Below are 24,846 nucleotides of genomic sequence, written 5' to 3' on the forward strand. Positions count from 1 at the left end.
TAAAACACATTGTCTCGCCAGTTTTGCTAAAGATACGGTTTTAGTGTTTACGCATAAATTTGTAAGCCGTAGGTTTAAATCTCGTGGTCTTATTTTCTGCATTTTCATCGTAAGGGAAGGCGCTCGTTTGCGATTTACGCGCTGAATATTGTAAGCAGAGGAGCCTTAAGGCACAGCCTCGCCTTAACACCATCGTTTGCATTGTCATTGTCATCCAGAAAAGCAGTCGTAAGAAAATGAATCTGTGGCGGCTCCGAACATTAAAAAAACTATATCTAGACTGCAAATACATCCCAATCTTACTATCAACACGTTTTAAGACCCCTCTCCTTTCCACCGGTATACAAGCTAAGAGAGAAATATTGGAAATCCCATCTGAAGTAGCCCTCGTCTCACCTTCGGAGCTGTGAGCGATGGGGATCATAATTAAAAGGGGTACAGTTACTTTGAAAATGTGTATGTGATACTTAAATTTAAATAAAATAAAAAGATAAATTATATAACACAGACTGCTATCTATGTCCATGTGTTTAAGACGTATGAATCGGTTTTAAAACAGGCACACCCCTTTACTTCTCACAAATCCGACTGGAGTCTCAGTCCGTCGTCGCGATGAATTAGGAGCTCAGATGTAGGCTAAGTGATTGCAATTTACTTATTTAAAAGAACCACTTCAAATCAAAAGGGAGACATTTTGTAATGGTAGTTATCGTATTATAGTATACGATAACTGTATACGTAGTATACGTAATTGTAGATATACAGTACATAAAGGGTATGAATAGGTGTGAGCTTTTACTGTATATTTAATATTTTATCTGACCCACTTGTAGAAACCGCCTACTCAGATTTATTTAAGTGGTCTGCCACCATAAAGACAGAAAAATATAATGACACCCTGTTACATTAACTGTAAAATAAACGCCGTAACTGCGGCCATATGAAAATTTGGATAAAGATTATACAAACATCCTAAGGAGCTCTATGACATATGAGCGTCGTAATAATGGTTGGTGACCTGACGTAACAGTGCTCCCTGAATTACGTGATCTGTATATACCCAAATACAGATATATCACATAGGGAGATGCAGTCAAACATTGCATTGCTATCGTCGTGGTGAACTATTTCTCCGCTGTTTAAAACTTGTTTGGTAAGTGTCATCAAATATTCTTGTCAATTTGTAGCGAAATCGATATACTGTATCATAATCCTTCAGCTATCTATAATGTAGTGAAACGGCTAATTAATATTGATCAATTCCCTTATTCACAGTGACTTTTGCTCAAACCCCTGTTGCATAATGGGTTAATTTTATATAAAAAAACATTTATATCATAGATATAATACAAGCTTTGAAATGAAATAGCACATTTCCAGGTTTCAGTTAAACATTTTTAAAAAAGCTCATGACTTTAAGCATTCTGAACATTGAGAATGTTATTTGGGAAACAAATGTTTATTATAATGTTTATGTTTAGGATCTGTCTCCTACTGAGTCAGCATGCAGCATTCAACACCATTAGGTTTAATATTAAAAAGTTGTGTATTTCCTGAATTGTTTTTTTTTATTCTTTTCTATTAGACCATACTAGACTGTGCAGGATATCATTTATTTGCCATTTTTGCCTTTTCCAGATACCTGGGAAACAAAGCTCATATCTCATTTGCCAATGGAGCCCAGTCCTAAGCCTGGTGCTCTGTCCCCCTCCCCGAAGGACACAGACTCGAATCGACCCGCGCCCTTAAGGCAACAGGATCTGATCTCCACGTACTGCCCGCCTCCCAAGATACAGCTTCTGAAGGACACCTTCCAAGAGAAACTGATGCAGGAAAAGGAGAAAAAAATGATCGCCATGTACAATCGGCGGCAGGAGGCAGCTCTACAGAAGATGAGAAAATGTTTCCAATATGTCAAATACGCTGCGGAGAAGAAGATGGGGAACAGCTATCGCTTCCAAGCCCAACAGGGCCCCGAGAAGAACATTGTGGGGTATGATCGGTCTTACCCCCTGAAGCCTATGGGTAACAGGAAAGTCTCCGGCCCTGGTGAGGTTCGGGCTGTGGACCGCCCGGACGCACAGAGTGATTCCTTGTTTGCCCCCACCCCGCCTCAGGATGGTCATGAGAGGCCCTGCGAGAGGCCGGGCAGGAGGGGCTCAAGAGTACGCAAACCTAAGGACAGGACTGTCCTCCCCATGGTGGCGACCCCTCCAGGGCAATGCCCTTCTCATGCCAATGGGAAGGAGCACTTTCAGTTGCAAGAGGAGCTACGAAAAGTGGCCGAGGCAGAGGCCGCGCTGAAGGAGGAGCATCGCCGGAGGGAGGCCAGCCTGCAGGATGAGATGCGCCGGAAGGAGGCCATGATGAAGGACGAGATTCGCCAGAAGGAGGCCATGATGCAGGCGAAGCTCTTCAGAGCTCAGGAGGAGCTGAGGATGGTTCCGAGAGAGATGGAAGACTCCAGAGAGGTGGCCGGAAGGGAAAATAGAGGCGAGGCAGAGCGAGCTTTGCCCCAGAGGACCATGGGCCAACCACCGCTCTAAGGCCGTGCCTCTTCTGACCTGCAGAATGGAGAAGCAAAAAGCCTTCACTCCAAGGAAAGCCCTTCCTATCAGAGGAGACAACCTTGATTATGGTTCTCCAATGGAAGATGGCGGATGCGCAGAATCGCACTTTCCCTCTGCGCTTTCCCATCAGGAGAGACGTCAAGTGAGCCCTTGCAGCCGTGGGCTAGAAGACGTCCCCTGTGGAAGGAGAAAGTATCTCAAGAAAGCAAGGCTCCCTGAAAGCGACGTGTCAGCGGCACAGGCCGCGCAGGGCCACTTCAGAAATAAGACCACATGTCTGGATGAACAAACTCTGTCAATGGAAAACAGATATTTGTCCCCTACAAGTCTGATGTGCCCTACCGCTGAGCAATTTCCATATGAGAATAGCCAGAGTGGAAACCCTCAGCTGGTGCCCTGTGAACTGTGTCACGGGAAGTTTGCTGTAGAGAGGCTGGAGAAACACAGCAAGATCTGCAAGAAGCTTCAGAATTCAAAGAGGAAGGTTTTTGACTCTTTCAAGCACAGGGCCAAGGGAACAGAACTGGAGACATACATCCATAAGAAGAAGGTTAAACCGCCAATCGTGGTAAGGGCTATCCTTAAACTCTTTCCAAGCTTCCCTTTTTTTCTCCTAGAGTCAGACTCAGCTTATAAATCAATGTAGACAATAAATAAGTGTTTTATGAAGTACTCTTCTGAAAAACTGCCGCAAAGGCACATTTGCCAGACAGAATAAATGTGTCTTAGTGACTTCTGAATTCTGTTGTAAAAATCTACATATCAAGCAAATAGCACTCACAGGAAACAAAACCATAACTACGTAAATTGTACTCTCTACCCAATGACCTGAAAGGTGGCCCCAGAAAGCTACGTTATTACTGTATTGATATTTTCTTGCCTTGTGAATGGTTTGCGACCAGACTGTGTACGCAGTGCTGGTCTGGACTTTTTCTGGAAGCTGTTTTATTGGTTTCATTTCCTGTTCCCAGCTGAGAAAGAACAACTGGAGGCAGAAGCACGAGGATTTCATTCGGAGCATCAAACAGGCCAGGGAGGTGCAGCAGGTGATCACGCAAGGAGGGAAAGTTGTGAACCTGCCCCAGCCCCCCGCGAATCCAAACCCCGACTACGTGCCCTGCCCTCACTGCGGCCGACGCTTTGCCCCCAGGCCGGCACAGAGGCACATCCCCAAGTGTCAGCACATCAGGAGCCGCCCTCCTCCTCCTCCTCGCAGATGAAAACTGATGTGAAGAAGAGCAAAAGAGTCATGATCTTGGCTCACGTCTCACGTCCTGCTTTTTCTTTTTAGAAACACATTTAGCACAGTTCATCCGTATGATGATGAAAAAAAAATGTTACCTTATTTTAATTAAATGATTTTTTTTTGGTGGACTGGTGTTTGCGTAGCTGTGGTTATTTCAGTTTTTCTCTTATCATTCATACACCTTGACCTCCTAAAAATAATTTTTCAACCTGGAACGTACAATTAGCAGGCAATAGAACAGGTCACATTGGTCTTGGAACCATCAAAAAGCAGTATTCACACATTCTCGGCATCAATTTTCCTTAAAAACAACTGAAAAAGCAAGGTAAAGAGTGATTGATTTTTTTAATGAAAGTTATTTGATTTAATTTATTTAATTTTCATAATATTTGAAATATGTTGGGATTAATGTGACTCAATATTATCTGCAGCTCTTACACTCCAGGCACCTGATAAAGTGGAACGCAGTGTCTTTGCCTTACATGGCGCTCAGCTCTTCCTCAATCCCAGCAGAAGCACCAGCAGAAGCAGCAGCCTCCGGGTCCTGCCTCATGCACAGCTTAAAATGCAACACCAAGTAATACAACAAACAACAGGGAAAACCATTCACGATCAGACACATCCGTTGATTGCTGGCTCTCAGTAAAGGGACATTGCATCATTACATCACAAAATAGACTACATTTCAAGGTTAAAGAATTACCATGTTCTGCGATTCAGAACGAGGCAGCAAAACTTCCTATAATCTGTTGTGGCCCTGTGACATTGTAAAGGAGCAGGCTTGTGAATACATCTCGTTTAATCCAATGGAAATATTGCTCTCAACTTTTTTACGTTTTTGCCAATAAATAATACTACATTGTTAACTCTGCATAAAGAACCTTGGAATGGAACGTTTTTTGCAGTGAAATGTTTGCTGCATAACCTATACCCTTTCTCTCCTACATCACATTGCATTAGTCATTACAGTGATTAGTGAGCAGGAAGGGCTGCATCACATCGCAATTTGTGTGGAACTTGAATGCGAATTTGTTACAACATGGCGTAACTTACAGTCCTTTCACAAAATTCATGATTTTGTGCTCAATTTTGAGTTTGTAAAGTTTTTCTATAATGTCAATGATTTTATTTTGTGACTGAAATTAAATACTTTTGTGTCTGCAAAATTGGGACTGTAGTTCCACCTTAACCTACTAGTACTGTATGTCTTTGGACTGTGGGAAGAAACTGGAGCACCTGGAAGAAATCCACACAAATGAAGGGAGAACATACAATTCCATCCAGACTGCACCCCAGGAATTGAACCCAGGACCCCAGATCTGTGAACCACAGTGCCACCTCATTGCTATAGTCACTATAATTAATGTCAAAACTCATTTGCAAATGAGCAGCCTGGGATCCAAAAGGATCAAGACAAGGATCCAAACAAAGCACTATCCCAAAGCTTGGCTTTGTACCGTATATAATACAGGGCTTGATGCAGAAGGCAGATAATCAAAGTCCATGCAATAATTGCTAAGGGAAAGTGACTTTGTGTTCTTGGAGGGAAGTCACTCAACACGGAGCTGTGTTAGTGAAATGATTGTTCTGATGTACGGCTGATGTCCAAACACTGAAAACATGATTGTGTATGCAATCGCACTCCTGAGCTCCATTGGGTATGGTTAAAATAACTTTTTATAGTTCATCACATTCAAAGTGTGTGTACTTGATGAAAGTGTAACACGCATTTGGAGGAGTTATTCAGGATTTTCTTTCATTCAACTATTTCAAGACCCATTATTTTCAGATGTTGTAGTATACGTGAATAATGAAAGGCCTTCATATTACACAATGAAGGAATGACTTCGCAGGTGTGAAGAATAAAAGATTAATTCAGCTCACTTTGGGGAGTTTCACAATGGCCCTCCTTATAGAAATGTGGGTTTGATTAAAGGAGTGAAGAAAAAGCACTGAATAATATTTGCTTCTGTAAACGTAATCATCTCAAAATATGGTTGAAGAAATTGAAGAAGGTTAAACATAATCCAAAACGTATAAGGTCAATTTAAGTACAACCAGAATTCTAGTGTTTATGCAATGCATCTGTGGGTTGATATGAAATATGGCCGTACTTAAACTAAACGAGGTTATCGAGAGCATATTCCGAATACGGCTTTGGCCAGTTGTACTGTGAACTGCGAGGACCGTATCTTATCCTGAACTGGCTGTGCGAATACCGTCCTCTGCTGGCAGAAGGAATAGATTACAACGGCACTGTATTGGCGATTAGTCCTATTGCTAGAATATTGAAACAACAAGGAGTCCGCGGAGTCAAGCAATGCAGAATAAAAAAGTACCTGAAATTCAATAGGATTTTGTGTATTGATTACAAATAGGTGTGAATTTCTCATGTACAGTGGTATTCATGGATTCCTTACACAAGCAGCCGTTGTTATGATACTTTCGTAATCTGAATATAAATCTGTTATCTACTTGAAACTGTAATTATTGAATAGATTAATGTCTTTGAAATGCTTCATTAACTGGGCAGTTTCCATGTTTGGAAATGTTTTTATTTTGATTGCTGATTGCTAGATACTGTATGTTTAATAGGCATGCTGTTAATATTTTCTACAAATAAGACAGTTATGCTGTAGTAAGTTCTATATAAGTTATATAACATAAGTTATATTTTGTTCTGAGGTCAATTTGAATCTCATACTAAATTACTGGTGTCCTTTTATCTGAGAAACACTACCTGATTGATCACCTGATGCCTAGAAATTAGCATGCACAGTAGCCCAGTGTTTAGCATTGCTAGCTCACAGTGCTGAGGCCCTGGGTACACTTCTGGACCTGGGGTGCTATCTGTATGGAGCTTGTATGTTCTCCCCATGTTTGCATGAGTTTGCTTTGGGTGCTCCGGCTTCCTCCCACACTTCAAAGAACTACTGGTAGGTTAATTGGCTTCTGGGATAATTGGTGAGTGTCTGTGTCTTCCCTGCATTGGACTACCATCCAGTCCCAGGTATCTCCTGCTTATTACTTTCTGAGGCTCTGGCTCCCCCGTGACCCCCCGACCCCCTGACCACCTGACCCTGAATTGGATGAAGCGGTTAGAAAATGGGTGGTTTCTGTTATGCTCTGGTCATGCTCTGCCATAGCAACAACTTGTAAAAAATGCAGATGCTAGGATTTAACTCAAAGAAGGAGCTCAGATCACTGTGTTGGCATCGCTGTACAGGTGTCCGGTGTGTTTTAGAACATGTGCTAAAATCTTATTTACTAACTTCTAGACTTTTTACCCCCCATATCAGCCTGCAGGTGCACAGTGGTCTGTGGACACCCTCCTTGCTCTGTCGTAAAACAGGAAATAAAAAGCAACTGGTTTTGACTTTAATGCACTGAGACTGTGGAACTCACAGAACTCTCTTGTCAGAAAGGCAGCTTCTAACAGCTTTTAAGTGAAGACTAAGAACACTTTTCTATTTTATTAAAATAGATTATATATGTTTTGTTTAAATATATGTTATAAATGTTAAAACGACAGCTCGTATAAGCTTGTATTTTTACCTTTCGATTATTTTTAGAATTGCTTTGAGTTGCTTTTACCATGATAAACAGTACAAAATATGAGGTGTTGAACTTGTCTAAAGTTTTAAAGCGCTTTATGACGTAAAGTGTGATGACAGTCCTTGGCGGTCTATGTAACAATTCTTCTTGAAGTAGGTCATCGGGCCAACAGTATACAAACATTACAGCTCAAGTGCTTTTGTATCTGAACGCTTTTAGGTAAGTAATTTAGCAGCTGCGGTATTAATCGTGATTTTAATGGCAAATTCAATTGCAGGTAAAATAAAAATGGCGGATAACTTTCTTTCTAGCTTCGTGAAGCGGTCGCGCCACATTATACATATATACCATAATAAGAAACATAATATGTACAGTAGAATTTTTCACTTTAAGCTGGCATTATCCAGAACCGGGTCAGGACCCGGACCCGGACCGTGCAGTGTGGTCCGTCGGCCTTCTAAAGATGTTTAGGAGATCGGGGCGCCCTTGGATTTGATTAGAAACTTGCATAATTTCTTAACTTGACCCCATTATCTTAAAAAAAACGGCCAGGCCAAGACCAAAGCATGAAGGCTGCGAGGATCGGGGGACTCTCATTTTTGGTCACAGCGTACAGTAGTAGATCAGTAACCTCTGTTTATCGTGATAACCTTTAATTATTTTCCAGTACTTTTTTAAATGATAAAACACATTGTCTCGCCAGTTTTGCTAAAGATACGGTTTTAGTGTTTACGCATAAATTTGTAAGCCGTAGGTTTAAATCTCGTGGTCTTATTTTCTGCATTTTCATCGTAAGGGAAGGCGCTCGTTTGCGATTTACGCGCTGAATATTGTAAGCAGAGGAGCCTTAAGGCACAGCCTCGCCTTAACACCATCGTTTGCATTGTCATTGTCATCCAGAAAAGCAGTCGTAAGAAAATGAATCTGTGGCGGCTCCGAACATTAAAAAAACTATATCTAGACTGCAAATACATCCCAATCTTACTATCAACACGTTTTAAGACCCCTCTCCTTTCCACCGGTATACAAGCTAAGAGAGAAATATTGGAAATCCCATCTGAAGTAGCCCTCGTCTCACCTTCGGAGCTGTGAGCGATGGGGATCATAATTAAAAGGGGTACAGTTACTTTGAAAATGTGTATGTGATACTTAAATTTAAATAAAATAAAAAGATAAATTATATAACACAGACTGCTATCTATGTCCATGTGTTTAAGACGTATGAATCGGTTTTAAAACAGGCACACCCCTTTACTTCTCACAAATCCGACTGGAGTCTCAGTCCGTCGTCGCGATGAATTAGGAGCTCAGATGTAGGCTAAGTGATTGCAATTTACTTATTTAAAAGAACCACTTCAAATCAAAAGGGAGACATTTTGTAATGGTAGTTATCGTATTATAGTATACGATAACTGTATACGTAGTATACGTAATTGTAGATATACAGTACATAAAGGGTATGAATAGGTGTGAGCTTTTACTGTATATTTAATATTTTATCTGACCCACTTGTAGAAACCGCCTACTCAGATTTATTTAAGTGGTCTGCCACCATAAAGACAGAAAAATATAATGACACCCTGTTACATTAACTGTAAAATAAACGCCGTAACTGCGGCCATATGAAAATTTGGATAAAGATTATACAAACATCCTAAGGAGCTCTATGACATATGAGCGTCGTAATAATGATTGGTGACCTGACGTAACAGTGCTCCCTGAATTACGTGATCTGTATATACCCAAATACAGATATATCACATAGGGAGATGCAGTCAAACATTGCATTGCTATCGTCGTGGTGAACTATTTCTCCGCTGTTTAAAACTTGTTTGGTAAGTGTCATCAAATATTCTTGTCAATTTGTAGCGAAATCGATATACTGTATCATAATCCTTCAGCTATCTATAATGTAGTGAAACGGCTAATTAATATTGATCAATTCCCTTATTCACAGTGACTTTTGCTCAAACCCCTGTTGCATAATGGGTTAATTTTATATAAAAAAACATTTATATCATAGATATAATACAAGCTTTGAAATGAAATAGCACATTTCCAGGTTTCAGTTAAACATTTTTAAAAAAGCTCATGACTTTAAGCATTCTGAACATTGAGAATGTTATTTGGGAAACAAATGTTTATTATAATGTTTATGTTTAGGATCTGTCTCCTACTGAGTCAGCATGCAGCATTCAACACCATTAGGTTTAATATTAAAAAGTTGTGTATTTCCTGAATTGTTTTTTTTTATTCTTTTCTATTAGACCATACTAGACTGTGCAGGATATCATTTATTTGCCATTTTTGCCTTTTCCAGATACCTGGGAAACAAAGCTCATATCTCATTTGCCAATGGAGCCCAGTCCTAAGCCTGGTGCTCTGTCCCCCTCCCCGAAGGACACAGACTCGAATCGACCCGCGCCCTTAAGGCAACAGGATCTGATCTCCACGTACTGCCCGCCTCCCAAGATACAGCTTCTGAAGGACACCTTCCAAGAGAAACTGATGCAGGAAAAGGAGAAAAAAATGATCGCCATGTACAATCGGCGGCAGGAGGCAGCTCTACAGAAGATGAGAAAATGTTTCCAATATGTCAAATACGCTGCGGAGAAGAAGATGGGGAACAGCTATCGCTTCCAAGCCCAACAGGGCCCCGAGAAGAACATTGTGGGGTATGATCGGTCTTACCCCCTGAAGCCTATGGGTAACAGGAAAGTCTCCGGCCCTGGTGAGGTTCGGGCTGTGGACCGCCCGGACGCACAGAGTGATTCCTTGTTTGCCCCCACCCCGCCTCAGGATGGTCATGAGAGGCCCTGCGAGAGGCCGGGCAGGAGGGGCTCAAGAGTACGCAAACCTAAGGACAGGACTGTCCTCCCCATGGTGGCGACCCCTCCAGGGCAATGCCCTTCTCATGCCAATGGGAAGGAGCACTTTCAGTTGCAAGAGGAGCTACGAAAAGTGGCCGAGGCAGAGGCCGCGCTGAAGGAGGAGCATCGCCGGAGGGAGGCCAGCCTGCAGGATGAGATGCACCGGAAGGAGGCCATGATGAAGGACGAGATTCGCCAGAAGGAGGCCATGATGCAGGCGAAGCTCTTCAGAGCTCAGGAGGAGCTGAGGATGGTTCCGAGAGAGATGGAAGACTCCAGAGAGGTGGCCGGAAGGGAAAATAGAGGCGAGGCAGAGCGAGCTTTGCCCCAGAGGACCATGGGCCAACCACCGCTCTAAGGCCGTGCCTCTTCTGACCTGCAGAATGGAGAAGCAAAAAGCCTTCACTCCAAGGAAAGCCCTTCCTATCAGAGGAGACAACCTTGATTATGGTTCTCCAATGGAAGATGGCGGATGCGCAGAATCGCACTTTCCCTCTGCGCTTTCCCATCAGGAGAGACGTCAAGTGAGCCCTTGCAGCCGTGGGCTAGAAGACGTCCCCTGTGGAAGGAGAAAGTATCTCAAGAAAGCAAGGCTCCCTGAATGCGACGTGTCAGCGGCACAGGCCGCGCAGGGCCACTTCAGAAATAAGACCACATGTCTGGATGAACAAACTCTGTCAGTGGAAAACAGATATTTGTCCCCTACAAGTCTGATGTGCCCTACCGCTGAGCAATTTCCATATGAGAATAGCCAGAGTGGAAACCCTCAGCTGGTGCCCTGTGAACTGTGTCACGGGAAGTTTGCTGTAGAGAGGCTGGAGAAACACAGCAAGATCTGCAAGAAGCTTCAGAATTCAAAGAGGAAGGTTTTTGACTCTTTCAAGCACAGGGCCAAGGGAACAGAACTGGAGACATACATCCATAAGAAGAAGGTTAAACCGCCAATCGTGGTAAGGGCTATCCTTAAACTCTTTCCAAGCTTCCCTTTTTTTCTCCTAGAGTCAGACTCAGCTTATAAATCAATGTAGACAATAAATAAGTGTTTTATGAAGTACTCTTCTGAAAAACTGCCGCAAAGGCACATTTGCCAGACAGAATAAATGTGTCTTAGTGACTTCTGAATTCTGTTGTAAAAATCTACATATCAAGCAAATAGCACTCACAGGAAACAAAACCATAACTACGTAAATTGTACTCTCTACCCAATGACCTGAAAGGTGGCCCCAGAAAGCTACGTTATTACTGTATTGATATTTTCTTGCCTTGTGAATGGTTTGCGACCAGACTGTGTACGCAGTGCTGGTCTGGACTTTTTCTGGAAGCTGTTTTATTGGTTTCATTTCCTGTTCCCAGCTGAGAAAGAACAACTGGAGGCAGAAGCACGAGGATTTCATTCGGAGCATCAAACAGGCCAGGGAGGTGCAGCAGGTGATCACGCAAGGAGGGAAAGTTGTGAACCTGCCCCAGCCCCCCGCGAATCCAAACCCCGACTACGTGCCCTGCCCTCACTGCGGCCGACGCTTTGCCCCCAGGCCGGCACAGAGGCACATCCCCAAGTGTCAGCACATCAGGAGCCGCCCTCCTCCTCCTCCTCGCAGATGAAAACTGATGTGAAGAAGAGCAAAAGAGTCATGATCTTGGCTCACGTCTCACGTCCTGCTTTTTCTTTTTAGAAACACATTTAGCACAGTTCATCCGTATGATGATGAAAAAAAAATGTTACCTTATTTTAATTAAATGATTTTTTTTTGGTGGACTGGTGTTTGCGTAGCTGTGGTTATTTCAGTTTTTCTCTTATCATTCATACACCTTGACCTCCTAAAAATAATTTTTCAACCTGGAACGTACAATTAGCAGGCAATAGAACAGGTCACATTGGTCTTGGAACCATCAAAAAGCAGTATTCACACATTCTCGGCATCAATTTTCCTTAAAAACAACTGAAAAAGCAAGGTAAAGAGTGATTGATTTTTTTAATGAAAGTTATTTGATTTCATTTATTTAATTTTCATAATATTTGAAATATGTTGGGATTAATGTGACTCAATATTATCTGCAGCTCTTACACTCCAGGCACCTGATAAAGTGGAACGCAGTGTCTTTGCCTTACATGGCGCTCAGCTCTTCCTCAATCCCAGCAGAAGCACCAGCAGAAGCAGCAGCCTCCGGGTCCTGCCTCATGCACAGCTTAAAATGCAACACCAAGTAATACAACAAACAACAGGGAAAACCATTCACGATCAGACACATCCGTTGATTGCTGGCTCTCAGTAAAGGGACATTGCATCATTACATCACAAAATAGACTACATTTCAAGGTTAAAGAATTACCATGTTCTGCGATTCAGAACGAGGCAGCAAAACTTCCTATAATCTGTTGTGGCCCTGTGACATTGTAAAGGAGCAGGCTTGTGAATACATCTCGTTTAATCCAATGGAAATATTGCTCTCAACTTTTTTACGTTTTTGCCAATAAATAATACTACATTGTTAACTCTGCATAAAGAACCTTGGAATGGAACGTTTTTTGCAGTGAAATGTTTGCTGCATAACCTATACCCTTTCTCTCCTACATCACATTGCATTAGTCATTACAGTGATTAGTGAGCAGGAAGGGCTGCATCACATCGCAATTTGTGTGGAACTTGAATGCGAATTTGTTACAACATGGCGTAACTTACAGTCCTTTCACAAAATTCATGATTTTGTGCTCAATTTTGAGTTTGTAAAGTTTTTCTATAATGTCAATGATTTTATTTTGTGACTGAAATTAAATACTTTTGTGTCTGCAAAATTGGGACTGTAGTTCCACCTTAACCTACTAGTACTGTATGTCTTTGGACTGTGGGAAGAAACTGGAGCACCTGGAAGAAATCCACACAAATGAAGGGAGAACATACAATTCCATCCAGACTGCACCCCAGGAATTGAACCCAGGACCCCAGATCTGTGAACCACAGTGCCACCTCATTGCTATAGTCACTATAATTAATGTCAAAACTCATTTGCAAATGAGCAGCCTGGGATCCAAAAGGATCAAGACAAGGATCCAAACAAAGCACTATCCCAAAGCTTGGCTTTGTACCGTATATAATACAGGGCTTGATGCAGAAGGCAGATAATCAAAGTCCATGCAATAATTGCTAAGGGAAAGTGACTTTGTGTTCTTGGAGGGAAGTCACTCAACACGGAGCTGTGTTAGTGAAATGATTGTTCTGATGTACGGCTGATGTCCAAACACTGAAAACATGATTGTGTATGCAATCGCACTCCTGAGCTCCATTGGGTATGGTTAAAATAACTTTTTATAGTTCATCACATTCAAAGTGTGTGTACTTGATGAAAGTGTAACACGCATTTGGAGGAGTTATTCAGGATTTTCTTTCATTCAACTATTTCAAGACCCATTATTTTCAGATGTTGTAGTATACGTGAATAATGAAAGGCCTTCATATTACACAATGAAGGAATGACTTCGCAGGTGTGAAGAATAAAAGATTAATTCAGCTCACTTTGGGGAGTTTCACAATGGCCCTCCTTATAGAAATGTGGGTTTGATTAAAGGAGTGAAGAAAAAGCACTGAATAATATTTGCTTCTGTAAACGTAATCATCTCAAAATATGGTTGAAGAAATTGAAGAAGGTTAAACATAATCCAAAACGTATAAGGTCAATTTAAGTACAACCAGAATTCTAGTGTTTATGCAATGCATCTGTGGGTTGATATGAAATATGGCCGTACTTAAACTAAACGAGGTTATCGAGAGCATATTCCGAATACGGCTTTGGCCAGTTGTACTGTGAACTGCGAGGACCGTATCTTATCCTGAACTGGCTGTGCGAATACCGTCCTCTGCTGGCAGAAGGAATAGATTACAACGGCACTGTATTGGCGATTAGTCCTATTGCTAGAATATTGAAACAACAAGGAGTCCGCGGAGTCAAGCAATGCAGAATAAAAAAGTACCTGAAATTCAATAGGATTTTGTGTATTGATTACAAATAGGTGTGAATTTCTCATGTACAGTGGTATTCATGGATTCCTTACACAAGCAGCCGTTGTTATGATACTTTCGTAATCTGAATATAAATCTGTTATCTACTTGAAACTGTAATTATTGAATAGATTAATGTCTTTGAAATGCTTCATTAACTGGGCAGTTTCCATGTTTGGAAATGTTTTTATTTTGATTGCTGATTGCTAGATACTGTATGTTTAATAGGCATGCTGTTAATATTTTCTACAAATAAGACAGTTATGCTGTAGTAAGTTCTATATAAGTTATATAACATAAGTTATATTTTGTTCTGAGGTCAATTTGAATCTCATACTAAATTACTGGTGTCCTTTTATCTGAGAAACACTACCTGATTGATCACCTGATGCCTAGAAATTAGCATGCACAGTAGCCCAGTGTTTAGCATTGCTAGCTCACAGTGCTGAGGCCCTGGGTACACTTCTGGACCTGGGGTGCTATCTGTATGGAGCTTGTATGTTCTCCCCATGTTTGCATGAGTTTGCTTTGGGTGCTCCGGCTTCCTCCCACACTTCAAAGAACTACTGGTAGGTTAATTGGCTTCTGGGATAATTGGTGAGTGTCTGTGTCTTCCCTGCATTGGACTACCATCCAGTCCCAGGTATCTCCTGCTTATTACTTTCTGAGGCTCTGGCTCCCCCGTGACCCCCCGACCCCCTGACCACCTGACCCTGAATTGGATGAAGCGGTTAGAAAATGGGTGGTTTCTGTTATGCTCTGGTCATGCTCTGCCATAGCAACAACTTGTAAAAAATGCAGATGCTAGGATTTAACTCAAAGAAGGAGCTCAGATCACTGTGTTGGCATCGCTGTACAGGTGTCCGGTGTGTTTTAGAACATGTGCTAAAATCTTATTTACTAACTTCTAGACTTTTTACCCCCCATATCAGCCTGCAGGTGCACAGTGGTCTGTGGACACCCTCCTTGCTCTGTCGTAAAACAGGAAATAAAAAGCAACTGGTTTTGACTTTAATGCACTGAGACTGTGGAACTCACAGAACTCTCTTGTCAGAAAGGCAGCTTCTAACAGCTTTTAAGTGAAGACTAAGAACACTTTTCTATTTTATTAAAATAGATTATATATGTTTTGTTTAAATATATGTTATAAATGTTAAAACGACAGCTCGTATAAGCTTGTATTTTTACCTTTCGATTATTTTTAGAATTGCTTTGAGTTGCTTTTACCATGATAAACAGTACAAAATATGAGGTGTTGAACTTGTCTAAAGTTTTAAAGCGCTTTATGACGTAAAGTGTGATGACAGTCCTTGGCGGTCTATGTAACAATTCTTCTTGAAGTAGGTCATCGGGCCAACAGTATACAAACATTACAGCTCAAGTGCTTTTGTATCTGAACGCTTTTAGGTAAGTAATTTAGCAGCTGCGGTATTAATCGTGATTTTAATGGCAAATTCAATTGCAGGTAAAATAAAAATGGCGGATAACTTTCTTTCTAGCTTCGTGAAGCGGTCGCGCCACATTATACATATATACCATAATAAGAAACATAATATGTACAGTAGAATTTTTCACTTTAAGCTGGCATTATCCAGAACCGGGTCAGGACCCGGACCCGGACCGTGCAGTGTGGTCCGTCGGCCTTCTAAAGATGTTTAGGAGATCGGGGCGCCCTTGGATTTGATTAGAAACTTGCATAATTTCTTAACTTGACCCCATTATCTTAAAAAAAACGGCCAGGCCAAGACCAAAGCATGAAGGCTGCGAGGATCGGGGGACTCTCATTTTTGGTCACAGCGTACAGTAGTAGATCAGTAACCTCTGTTTATCGTGATAACCTTTAATTATTTTCCAGTACTTTTTTAAATGATAAAACACATTGTCTCGCCAGTTTTGCTAAAGATACGGTTTTAGTGTTTACGCATAAATTTGTAAGCCGTAGGTTTAAATCTCGTGGTCTTATTTTCTGCATTTTCATCGTAAGGGAAGGCGCTCGTTTGCGATTTACGCGCTGAATATTGTAAGCAGAGGAGCCTTAAGGCACAGCCTCGCCTTAACACCATCGTTTGCATTGTCATTGTCATCCAGAAAAGCAGTCGTAAGAAAATGAATCTGTGGCGGCTCCGAACATTAAAAAAACTATATCTAGACTGCAAATACATCCCAATCTTACTATCAACACGTTTTAAGACCCCTCTCCTTTCCACCGGTATACAAGCTAAGAGAGAAATATTGGAAATCCCATCTGAAGTAGCCCTCGTCTCACCTTCGGAGCTGTGAGCGATGGGGATCATAATTAAAAGGGGTACAGTTACTTTGAAAATGTGTATGTGATACTTAAATTTAAATAAAATAAAAAGATAAATTATATAACACAGACTGCTATCTATGTCCATGTGTTTAAGACGTATGAATCGGTTTTAAAACAGGCACACCCCTTTACTTCTCACAAATCCGACTGGAGTCTCAGTCCGTCGTCGCGATGAATTAGGAGCTCAGATGTAGGCTAAGTGATTGCAATTTACTTATTTAAAAGAACCACTTCAAATCAAAAGGGAGACATTTTGTAATGGTAGTTATCGTATTATAGTATACGATAACTGTATACGTAGTATACGTAATTGTAGATATACAGTACATAAAGGGTATGAATAGGTGTGAGCTTTTACTGTATATTTAATATTTTATCTGACCCACTTGTAGAAACCGCCTACTCAGATTTATTTAAGTGGTCTGCCACCATAAAGACAGAAAAATATAATGACACCCTGTTACATTAACTGTAAAATAAACGCCGTAACTGCGGCCATATGAAAATTTGGATAAAGATTATACAAACATCCTAAGGAGCTCTATGACATATGAGCGTCGTAATAATGATTGGTGACCTGACGTAACAGTGCTCCCTGAATTACGTGATCTGTATATACCCAAATACAGATATATCACATAGGGAGATGCAGTCAAACATTGCATTGCTATCGTCGTGGTGAACTATTTCTCCGCTGTTTAAAACTTGTTTGGTAAGTGTCATCAAATATTCTTGTCAATTTGTAGCGAAATCGATATACTGTATCATAATCCTTCAGCTATCTATAATGTAGTGAAACGGCTAATTAATATTGATCAATTCCCTTATTCACAGTGACTTTTGCTCAAACCCCTGTTGCATAATGGGTTAATTTTATATAAAAAAACATTTATATCATAGATATAATACAAGCTTTGAAATGAAATAGCACATTTCCAGGTTTCAGTTAAACATTTTTAAAAAAGCTCATGACTTTAAGCATTCTGAACATTGAGAATGTTATTTGGGAAACAAATGTTTATTATAATGTTTATGTTTAGGATCTGTCTCCTACTGAGTCAGCATGCAGCATTCAACACCATTAGGTTTAATATTAAAAAGTTGTGTATTTCCTGAATTGTTTTTTTTTATTCTTTTCTATTAGACCATACTAGACTGTGCAGGATATCATTTATTTGCCATTTTTGCCTTTTCCAGATACCTGGGAAACAAAGCTCATATCTCATTTGCCAATGGAGCCCAGTCCTAAGCCTGGTGCTCTGTCCCCCTCCCCGAAGGACACAGACTCGAATCGACCCGCGCCCTTAAGGCAACAGGATCTGATCTCCACGTACTGCCCGCTTCCCAAGATACAGCTTCTGAAGGACACCTTCCAAGAGAAACTGATGCAGGAAAAGGAGAAAAAAATGATCGCCATGTACAATCGGCGGCAGGAGGCAGCTCTACAGAAGATGAGAAAATGTTTCCAATATGTCAAATACGCTGCGGAGAAGAAGATGGGGAACAGCTATCGCTTCCAAGCCCAACAGGGCCCCGAGAAGAACATTGTGGGGTATGATCGGTCTTACCCCCTGAAGCCTATGGGTAACAGGAAAGTCTCCGGCCCTGGTGAGGTTCGGGCTGTGGACCGCCCGGACGCACAGAGTGATTCCTTGTTTGCCCCCACCCCGCCTCAGGATGGTCATGAGAGGCCCTGCGAGAGGCCGGGCAGGAGGGGCTCAAGAGTACGCAAACCTAAGGACAGGACTGTCCTCCCCATGGTGGCGACCCCTCCAGGGCAATGCCCTTCTCATGCCAATGGGAAGGAGCACTTTCAGTTGCAAGAGGAGCTACGAAAAGTGGCCGAGGCAGAGGCCGCGCTGAAGGAGGAGCATCGCCGGAGGGAGGCCAGCCTGCAGGATGAGATGCACCGGAAGGAGGCCATGATGAAGGACGAGATTCGCCAGAAGGAGGCCATGATGCAGGCGAAGCTCTTCAGAGCTCAGGAGGAGCTGAGGATGGTTCCGAGAGAGATGGAAGACTCCAGAGAGGTGGCCGGAAGGGAAAATAGAGGCGAGGCAGAGCGAGCTTTGCCCCAGAGGACCATGGGCCAACCACCGCTCTAAGGCCGTGCCTCTTCTGACCTGCAGAATGGAGAAGCAAAAAGCCTTCACTCCAAGGAAAGCCCTTCCTATCAGAGGAGACAACCTTGATTATGGTTCTCCAATGGAAGATGGCGGATGCGCAGAATCGCACTTTCCCTCTGCGCTTTCCCATCAGGAGAGACGTCAAGTGAGCCCTTGCAGCCGTGGGCTAGAAGACGTCCCCTGTGGAAGGAGAAAGTATCTCAAGAAAGCAAGGCTCCCTGAAAGCGACGTGTCAGCGGCACAGGCCGCGCAGGGCCACTTCAGAAATAAGACCACATGTCTGGATGAACAAACTCTGTCAGTGGAAAACAGATATTTGTCCCCTACAAGTCTGATGTGCCCTACCGCTGAGCAATTTCCATATGAGAATAGCCAGAGTGGAAACCCTCAGCTGGTGCCCTGTGAACTGTGTCACGGGAAGTTTGCTGTAGAGAGGCTGGAGAAACACAGCAAGATCTGCAAGAAGCTTCAGAATTCAAAGAGGAAGGTTTTTGACTCTTTCAAGCACAGGGCCAAGGGAACAGAACTGGAGACATACATCCATAAGAAGAAGGTTAAACCGCCAATCGTGGTAAGGGCTATCCTTAAACTCTTTCCAAGCTTCCCTTTTTTTCTCCTAGAGTCAGACTCAGCTTATAAATCAATGTAGACAATAAATAAGTGTTTTATGAAGTACTCTTCTGAAAAACTGCCGCAAAGGCACATTTGCCAGACAGAATAAATGTGTCTTAGTGACTTCTGAATTCTGTTGTAAAAATCTACATATCAAGCAAATAGCACTCACAGGAAACAAAACCATAACTACGTAAATTGTACTCTCTACCCAATGACCTGAAAGGTGGCCCCAGAAAGCTACGTTATTACTGTATTGATATTTTCTTGCCTTGTGAATGGTTTGCGACCAGACTGTGTACGCAGTGCTGGTCTGGACTTTTTCTGGAAGCTGTTTTATTGGTTTCATTTCCTGTTCCCAGCTGAGAAAGAACAACTGGAGGCAGAAGCACGAGGATTTCATTCGGAGCATCAAACAGGCCAGGGAGGTGCAGCAGGTGATCACGCAAGGAGGGAAAGTTGTGAACCTGCCCCAGCCCCCCGCGAATCCAAACCCCGACTACGTGCCCTGCCCTCACTGCGGCCGACGCTTTGCCCCCAGGCCGGCACAGAGGCACATCCCCAAGTGTCAGCACATCAGGAGCCGCCCTCCTCCTCCTCCTCGCAGATGAAAACTGATGTGAAGAAGAGCAAAAGAGTCATGATCTTGGCTCACGTCTCACGTCCTGCTTTTTCTTTTTAGAAACACATTTAGCACAGTTCATCCGTATGATGATGAAAAAAAAATGTTACCTTATTTTAATTAAATGATTTTTTTTTGGTGGACTGGTGTTTGCGTAGCTGTGGTTATTTCAGTTTTTCTCTTATCATTCATACACCTTGACCTCCTAAAAATAATTTTTCAACCTGGAACGTACAATTAGCAGGCAATAGAACAGGTCACATTGGTCTTGGAACCATCAAAAAGCAGTATTCACACATTCTCGGCATCAATTTTCCTTAAAAACAACTGAAAAAGCAAGGTAAAGAGTGATTGATTTTTTTAATGAAAGTTATTTGATTTCATTTATTTAATTTTCATAATATTTGAAATATGTTGGGATTAATGTGACTCAATATTATCTGCAGCTCTTACACTCCAGGCACCTGATAAAGTGGAACGCAGTGTCTTTGCCTTACATGGCGCTCAGCTCTTCCTCAATCCCAGCAGAAGCACCAGCAGAAGCAGCAGCCTCCGGGTCCTGCCTCATGCACAGCTTAAAATGCAACACCAAGTAATACAACAAACAACAGGGAAAACCATTCACGATCAGACACATCCGTTGATTGCTGGCTCTCAGTAAAGGGACATTGCATCATTACATCACAAAATAGACTACATTTCAAGGTTAAAGAATTACCATGTTCTGCGATTCAGAACGAGGCAGCAAAACTTCCTATAATCTGTTGTGGCCCTGTGACATTGTAAAGGAGCAGGCTTGTGAATACATCTCGTTTAATCCAATGGAAATATTGCTCTCAACTTTTTTACGTTTTTGCCAATAAATAATACTACATTGTTAACTCTGCATAAAGAACCTTGGAATGGAACGTTTTTTGCAGTGAAATGTTTGCTGCATAACCTATACCCTTTCTCTCCTACATCACATTGCATTAGTCATTACAGTGATTAGTGAGCAGGAAGGGCTGCATCACATCGCAATTTGTGTGGAACTTGAATGCGAATTTGTTACAACATGGCGTAACTTACAGTCCTTTCACAAAATTCATGATTTTGTGCTCAATTTTGAGTTTGTAAAGTTTTTCTATAATGTCAATGATTTTATTTTGTGACTGAAATTAAATACTTTTGTGTCTGCAAAATTGGGACTGTAGTTCCACCTTAACCTACTAGTACTGTATGTCTTTGGACTGTGGGAAGAAACTGGAGCACCTGGAAGAAATCCACACAAATGAAGGGAGAACATACAATTCCATCCAGACTGCACCCCAGGAATTGAACCCAGGACCCCAGATCTGTGAACCACAGTGCCACCTCATTGCTATTGTCACTATAATTAATGTCAAAACTCATTTGCAAATGAGCAGCCTGGGATCCAAAAGGATCAAGACAAGGATCCAAACAAAGCACTATCCCAAAGCTTGGCTTTGTACCGTATATAATACAGGGCTTGATGCAGAAGGCAGATAATCAAAGTCCATGCAATAATTGCTAAGGGAAAGTGACTTTGTGTTCTTGGAGGGAAGTCACTCAACACGGAGCTGTGTTAGTGAAATGATTGTTCTGATGTACGGCTGATGTCCAAACACTGAAAACATGATTGTGTATGCAATCGCACTCCTGAGCTCCATTGGGTATGGTTAAAATAACTTTTTATAGTTCATCACATTCAAAGTGTGTGTACTTGATGAAAGTGTAACACGCATTTGGAGGAGTTATTCAGGATTTTCTTTCATTCAACTATTTCAAGACCCATTATTTTCAGATGTTGTAGTATACGTGAATAATGAAAGGCCTTCATATTACACAATGAAGGAATGACTTCGCAGGTTTGAAGAATAAAAGATTAATTCAGCTCACTTTGGGGAGTTTCACAATGGCCCTCCTTATAGAAATGTGGGTTTGATTAAAGGAGTGAAGAAAAAGCACTGAATAATATTTGCTTCTGTAAACGTAATCATCTCAAAATATGGTTGAAGAAATTGAAGAAGGTTAAACATAATCCAAAACGTATAAGGTCAATTTAAGTACAACCAGAATTCTAGTGTTTATGCAATGCATCTGTGGGTTGATATGAAATATGGCCGTACTTAAACTAAACGAGGTTATCGAGAGCATATTCCGAATACGGCTTTGGCCAGTTGTACTGTGAACTGCGAGGACCGTATCTTATCCTGAACTGGCTGTGCGAATACCGTCCTCTGCTGGCAGAAGGAATAGATTACAACGGCACTGTATTGGCGATTAGTCCTATTGCTAGAATATTGAAACAACAAGGAGTCCGCGGAGTCAAGCAATGCAGAATAAACAAGTACCTGAAATTCAATAGGATTTTGTGTATTGATTACAAATAGGTGTGAATTTCTCATGTACAGTGGTATTCATGGATTCCTTACACAAGCAGCCGTTGTTATGATACTTTCGTAATCTGAATATAAATCTGTTATCTACTTGAAACTGTAATTATTGAATAGATTAATGTCTTTGAAATGCTTCATTAACTGGGCAGTTTCCATGTTTGGAAATGTTTTTATTTTGATTGCTGATTGCTAGATACTGTATGTTTAATAGGCATGCTGTTAATATTTTCTACAAATAAGACAGTTATGCTGTAGTAAGTTCTATATAAGTTATATAACATAAGTTATATTTTGTTCTGAGGTCAATTTGAATCTCATACTAAATTACTGGTGTCCTTTTATCTGAGAAACACTACCTGATTGATCACCTGATGCCTAGAAATTAGCATGCACAGTAGCCCAGTGTTTAGCATTGCTAGCTCACAGTGCTGAGGCCCTGGGTACACTTCTGGACCTGGGGTGCTATCTGTATGGAGCTTGTATGTTCTCCCCATGTTTGCATGAGTTTGCTTTGGGTGCTCCGGCTTCCTCCCACACTTCAAAGAACTACTGGTAGGTTAATTGGCTTCTGGGATAATTGGTGAGTGTCTGTGTCTTCCCTGCATTGGACTACCATCCAGTCCCAGGTATCTCCTGCTTATTACTTTCTGAGGCTCTGGCTCCCCCGTGACCCCCCGACCCCCTGACCACCTGACCCTGAATTGGATGAAGCGGTTAGAAAATGGGTGGTTTCTGTTATGCTCTGGTCATGCTCTGCCATAGCAACAACTTGTAAAAAATGCAGATGCTAGGATTTAACTCAAAGAAGGAGCTCAGATCACTGTGTTGGCATCGCTGTACAGATGTCTGGTTTGTTTTAGAACATGTGCTAAAATCTTATTTACTAACTTCTAGACTTTTTACCCCCCATATCAGCCTGCAGGTGCACAGTGGTCTGTGGACACCCTCCTTGCTCTGTCGTAAAACAGGAAATAAAAAGCAACTGGTTTTGACTTTAATGCACTGAGACTGTGGAACTCACAGAACTCTCTTGTCAGAAAGGCAGCTTCTAACAGCTTTTAAGTGAAGACTAAGAACACTTTTCTATTTTATTAAAATAGATTATATATGTTTTGTTTAAATATATGTTATAAATGTTAAAACGACAGCTCGTATAAGCTTGTATTTTTACCTTTCGATCATTTTTAGAATTGCTTTGAGTTGCTTTTACCATGATAAACAGTACAAAATATGAGGTGTTGAACTTGTCTAAAGTTTTAAAGCGCTTTATGACGTAAAGTGTGATGACAGTCCTTGGCGGTCTATGTAACAATTCTTCTTGAAGTAGGTCATCGGGCCAACAGTATATAAACATTACAGCTCAAGTGCTTTTGTATCTGAACGCTTTTAGGTAAGTAATTTAGCAGCTGCGGTATTAATCGTGATTTTAATGGCAAATTCAATTGCAGGTAAAATAAAAATGGCGGATAACTTTCTTTCTAGCTTCGTGAAGCGGTCGCGCCACATTATACATATATACCATAATAAGAAACATAATATGTACAGTAGAATTTTTCACTTTAAGCTGGCATTATCCAGAACCGGGTCAGGACCCGGACCCGGACCGTGCAGTGTGGTCCGTCGGCCTTCTAAAGATGTTTAGGAGATCGAGGCGCCCTTGGATTTGATTAGAAACTTGCATAATTTCTTAACTTGACCCCATTATCTTAAAAAAAACGGCCAGGCCAAGACCAAAGCATGAAGGCTGCGAGGATCGGGGGACTCTCATTTTTGGTCACAGCGTACAGTAGTAGATCAGTAACCTCTGTTTATCGTGATAACCTTTAATTATTTTCCAGTACTTTTTTAAATGATAAAACACATTGTCTCGCCAGTTTTGCTAAAGATACGGTTTTAGTGTTTACGCATAAATTTGTAAGCCGTAGGTTTAAATCTCGTGGTCTTATTTTCTGCATTTTCATCGTAAGGGAAGGCGCTCGTTTGCGATTTACGCGCTGAATATTGTAAGCAGAGGAGCCTTAAGGCACAGCCTCGCCTTAACACCATCGTTTGCATTGTCATTGTCATCCAGAAAAGCAGTCGTAAGAAAATGAATCTGTGGCGGCTCCGAACATTAAAAAAACTATATCTAGACTGCAAATACATCCCAATCTTACTATCAACACGTTTTAAGACCCCTCTCCTTTCCACCGGTATACAAGCTAAGAGAGAAATATTGGAAATCCCATCTGAAGTAGCCCTCGTCTCACCTTCGGAGCTGTGAGCGATGGGGATCATAATTAAAAGGGGTACAGTTACTTTGAAAATGTGTATGTGATACTTAAATTTAAATAAAATAAAAAGATAAATTATATAACACAGACTGCTATCTATGTCCATGTGTTTAAGACGTATGAATCGGTTTTAAAACAGGCACACCCCTTCTTACAAATCCGACTGGAGTCTCAGTCCGTCGTCGCGATGAATTAGGAGCTCAGATGTAGGCTAAGTGATTGCAATTTACTTATTTAAAAGAACCACTTCAAATCAAAAGGGAGACA

Source organism: Lepisosteus platostomus, chromosome 28 (assembly GCF_059453375.1).
Source record: "Lepisosteus platostomus isolate fLepPlt1 chromosome 28, fLepPlt1.hap1, whole genome shotgun sequence".
Lineage (NCBI taxonomy): Eukaryota > Metazoa > Chordata > Actinopteri > Semionotiformes > Lepisosteidae > Lepisosteus > Lepisosteus platostomus.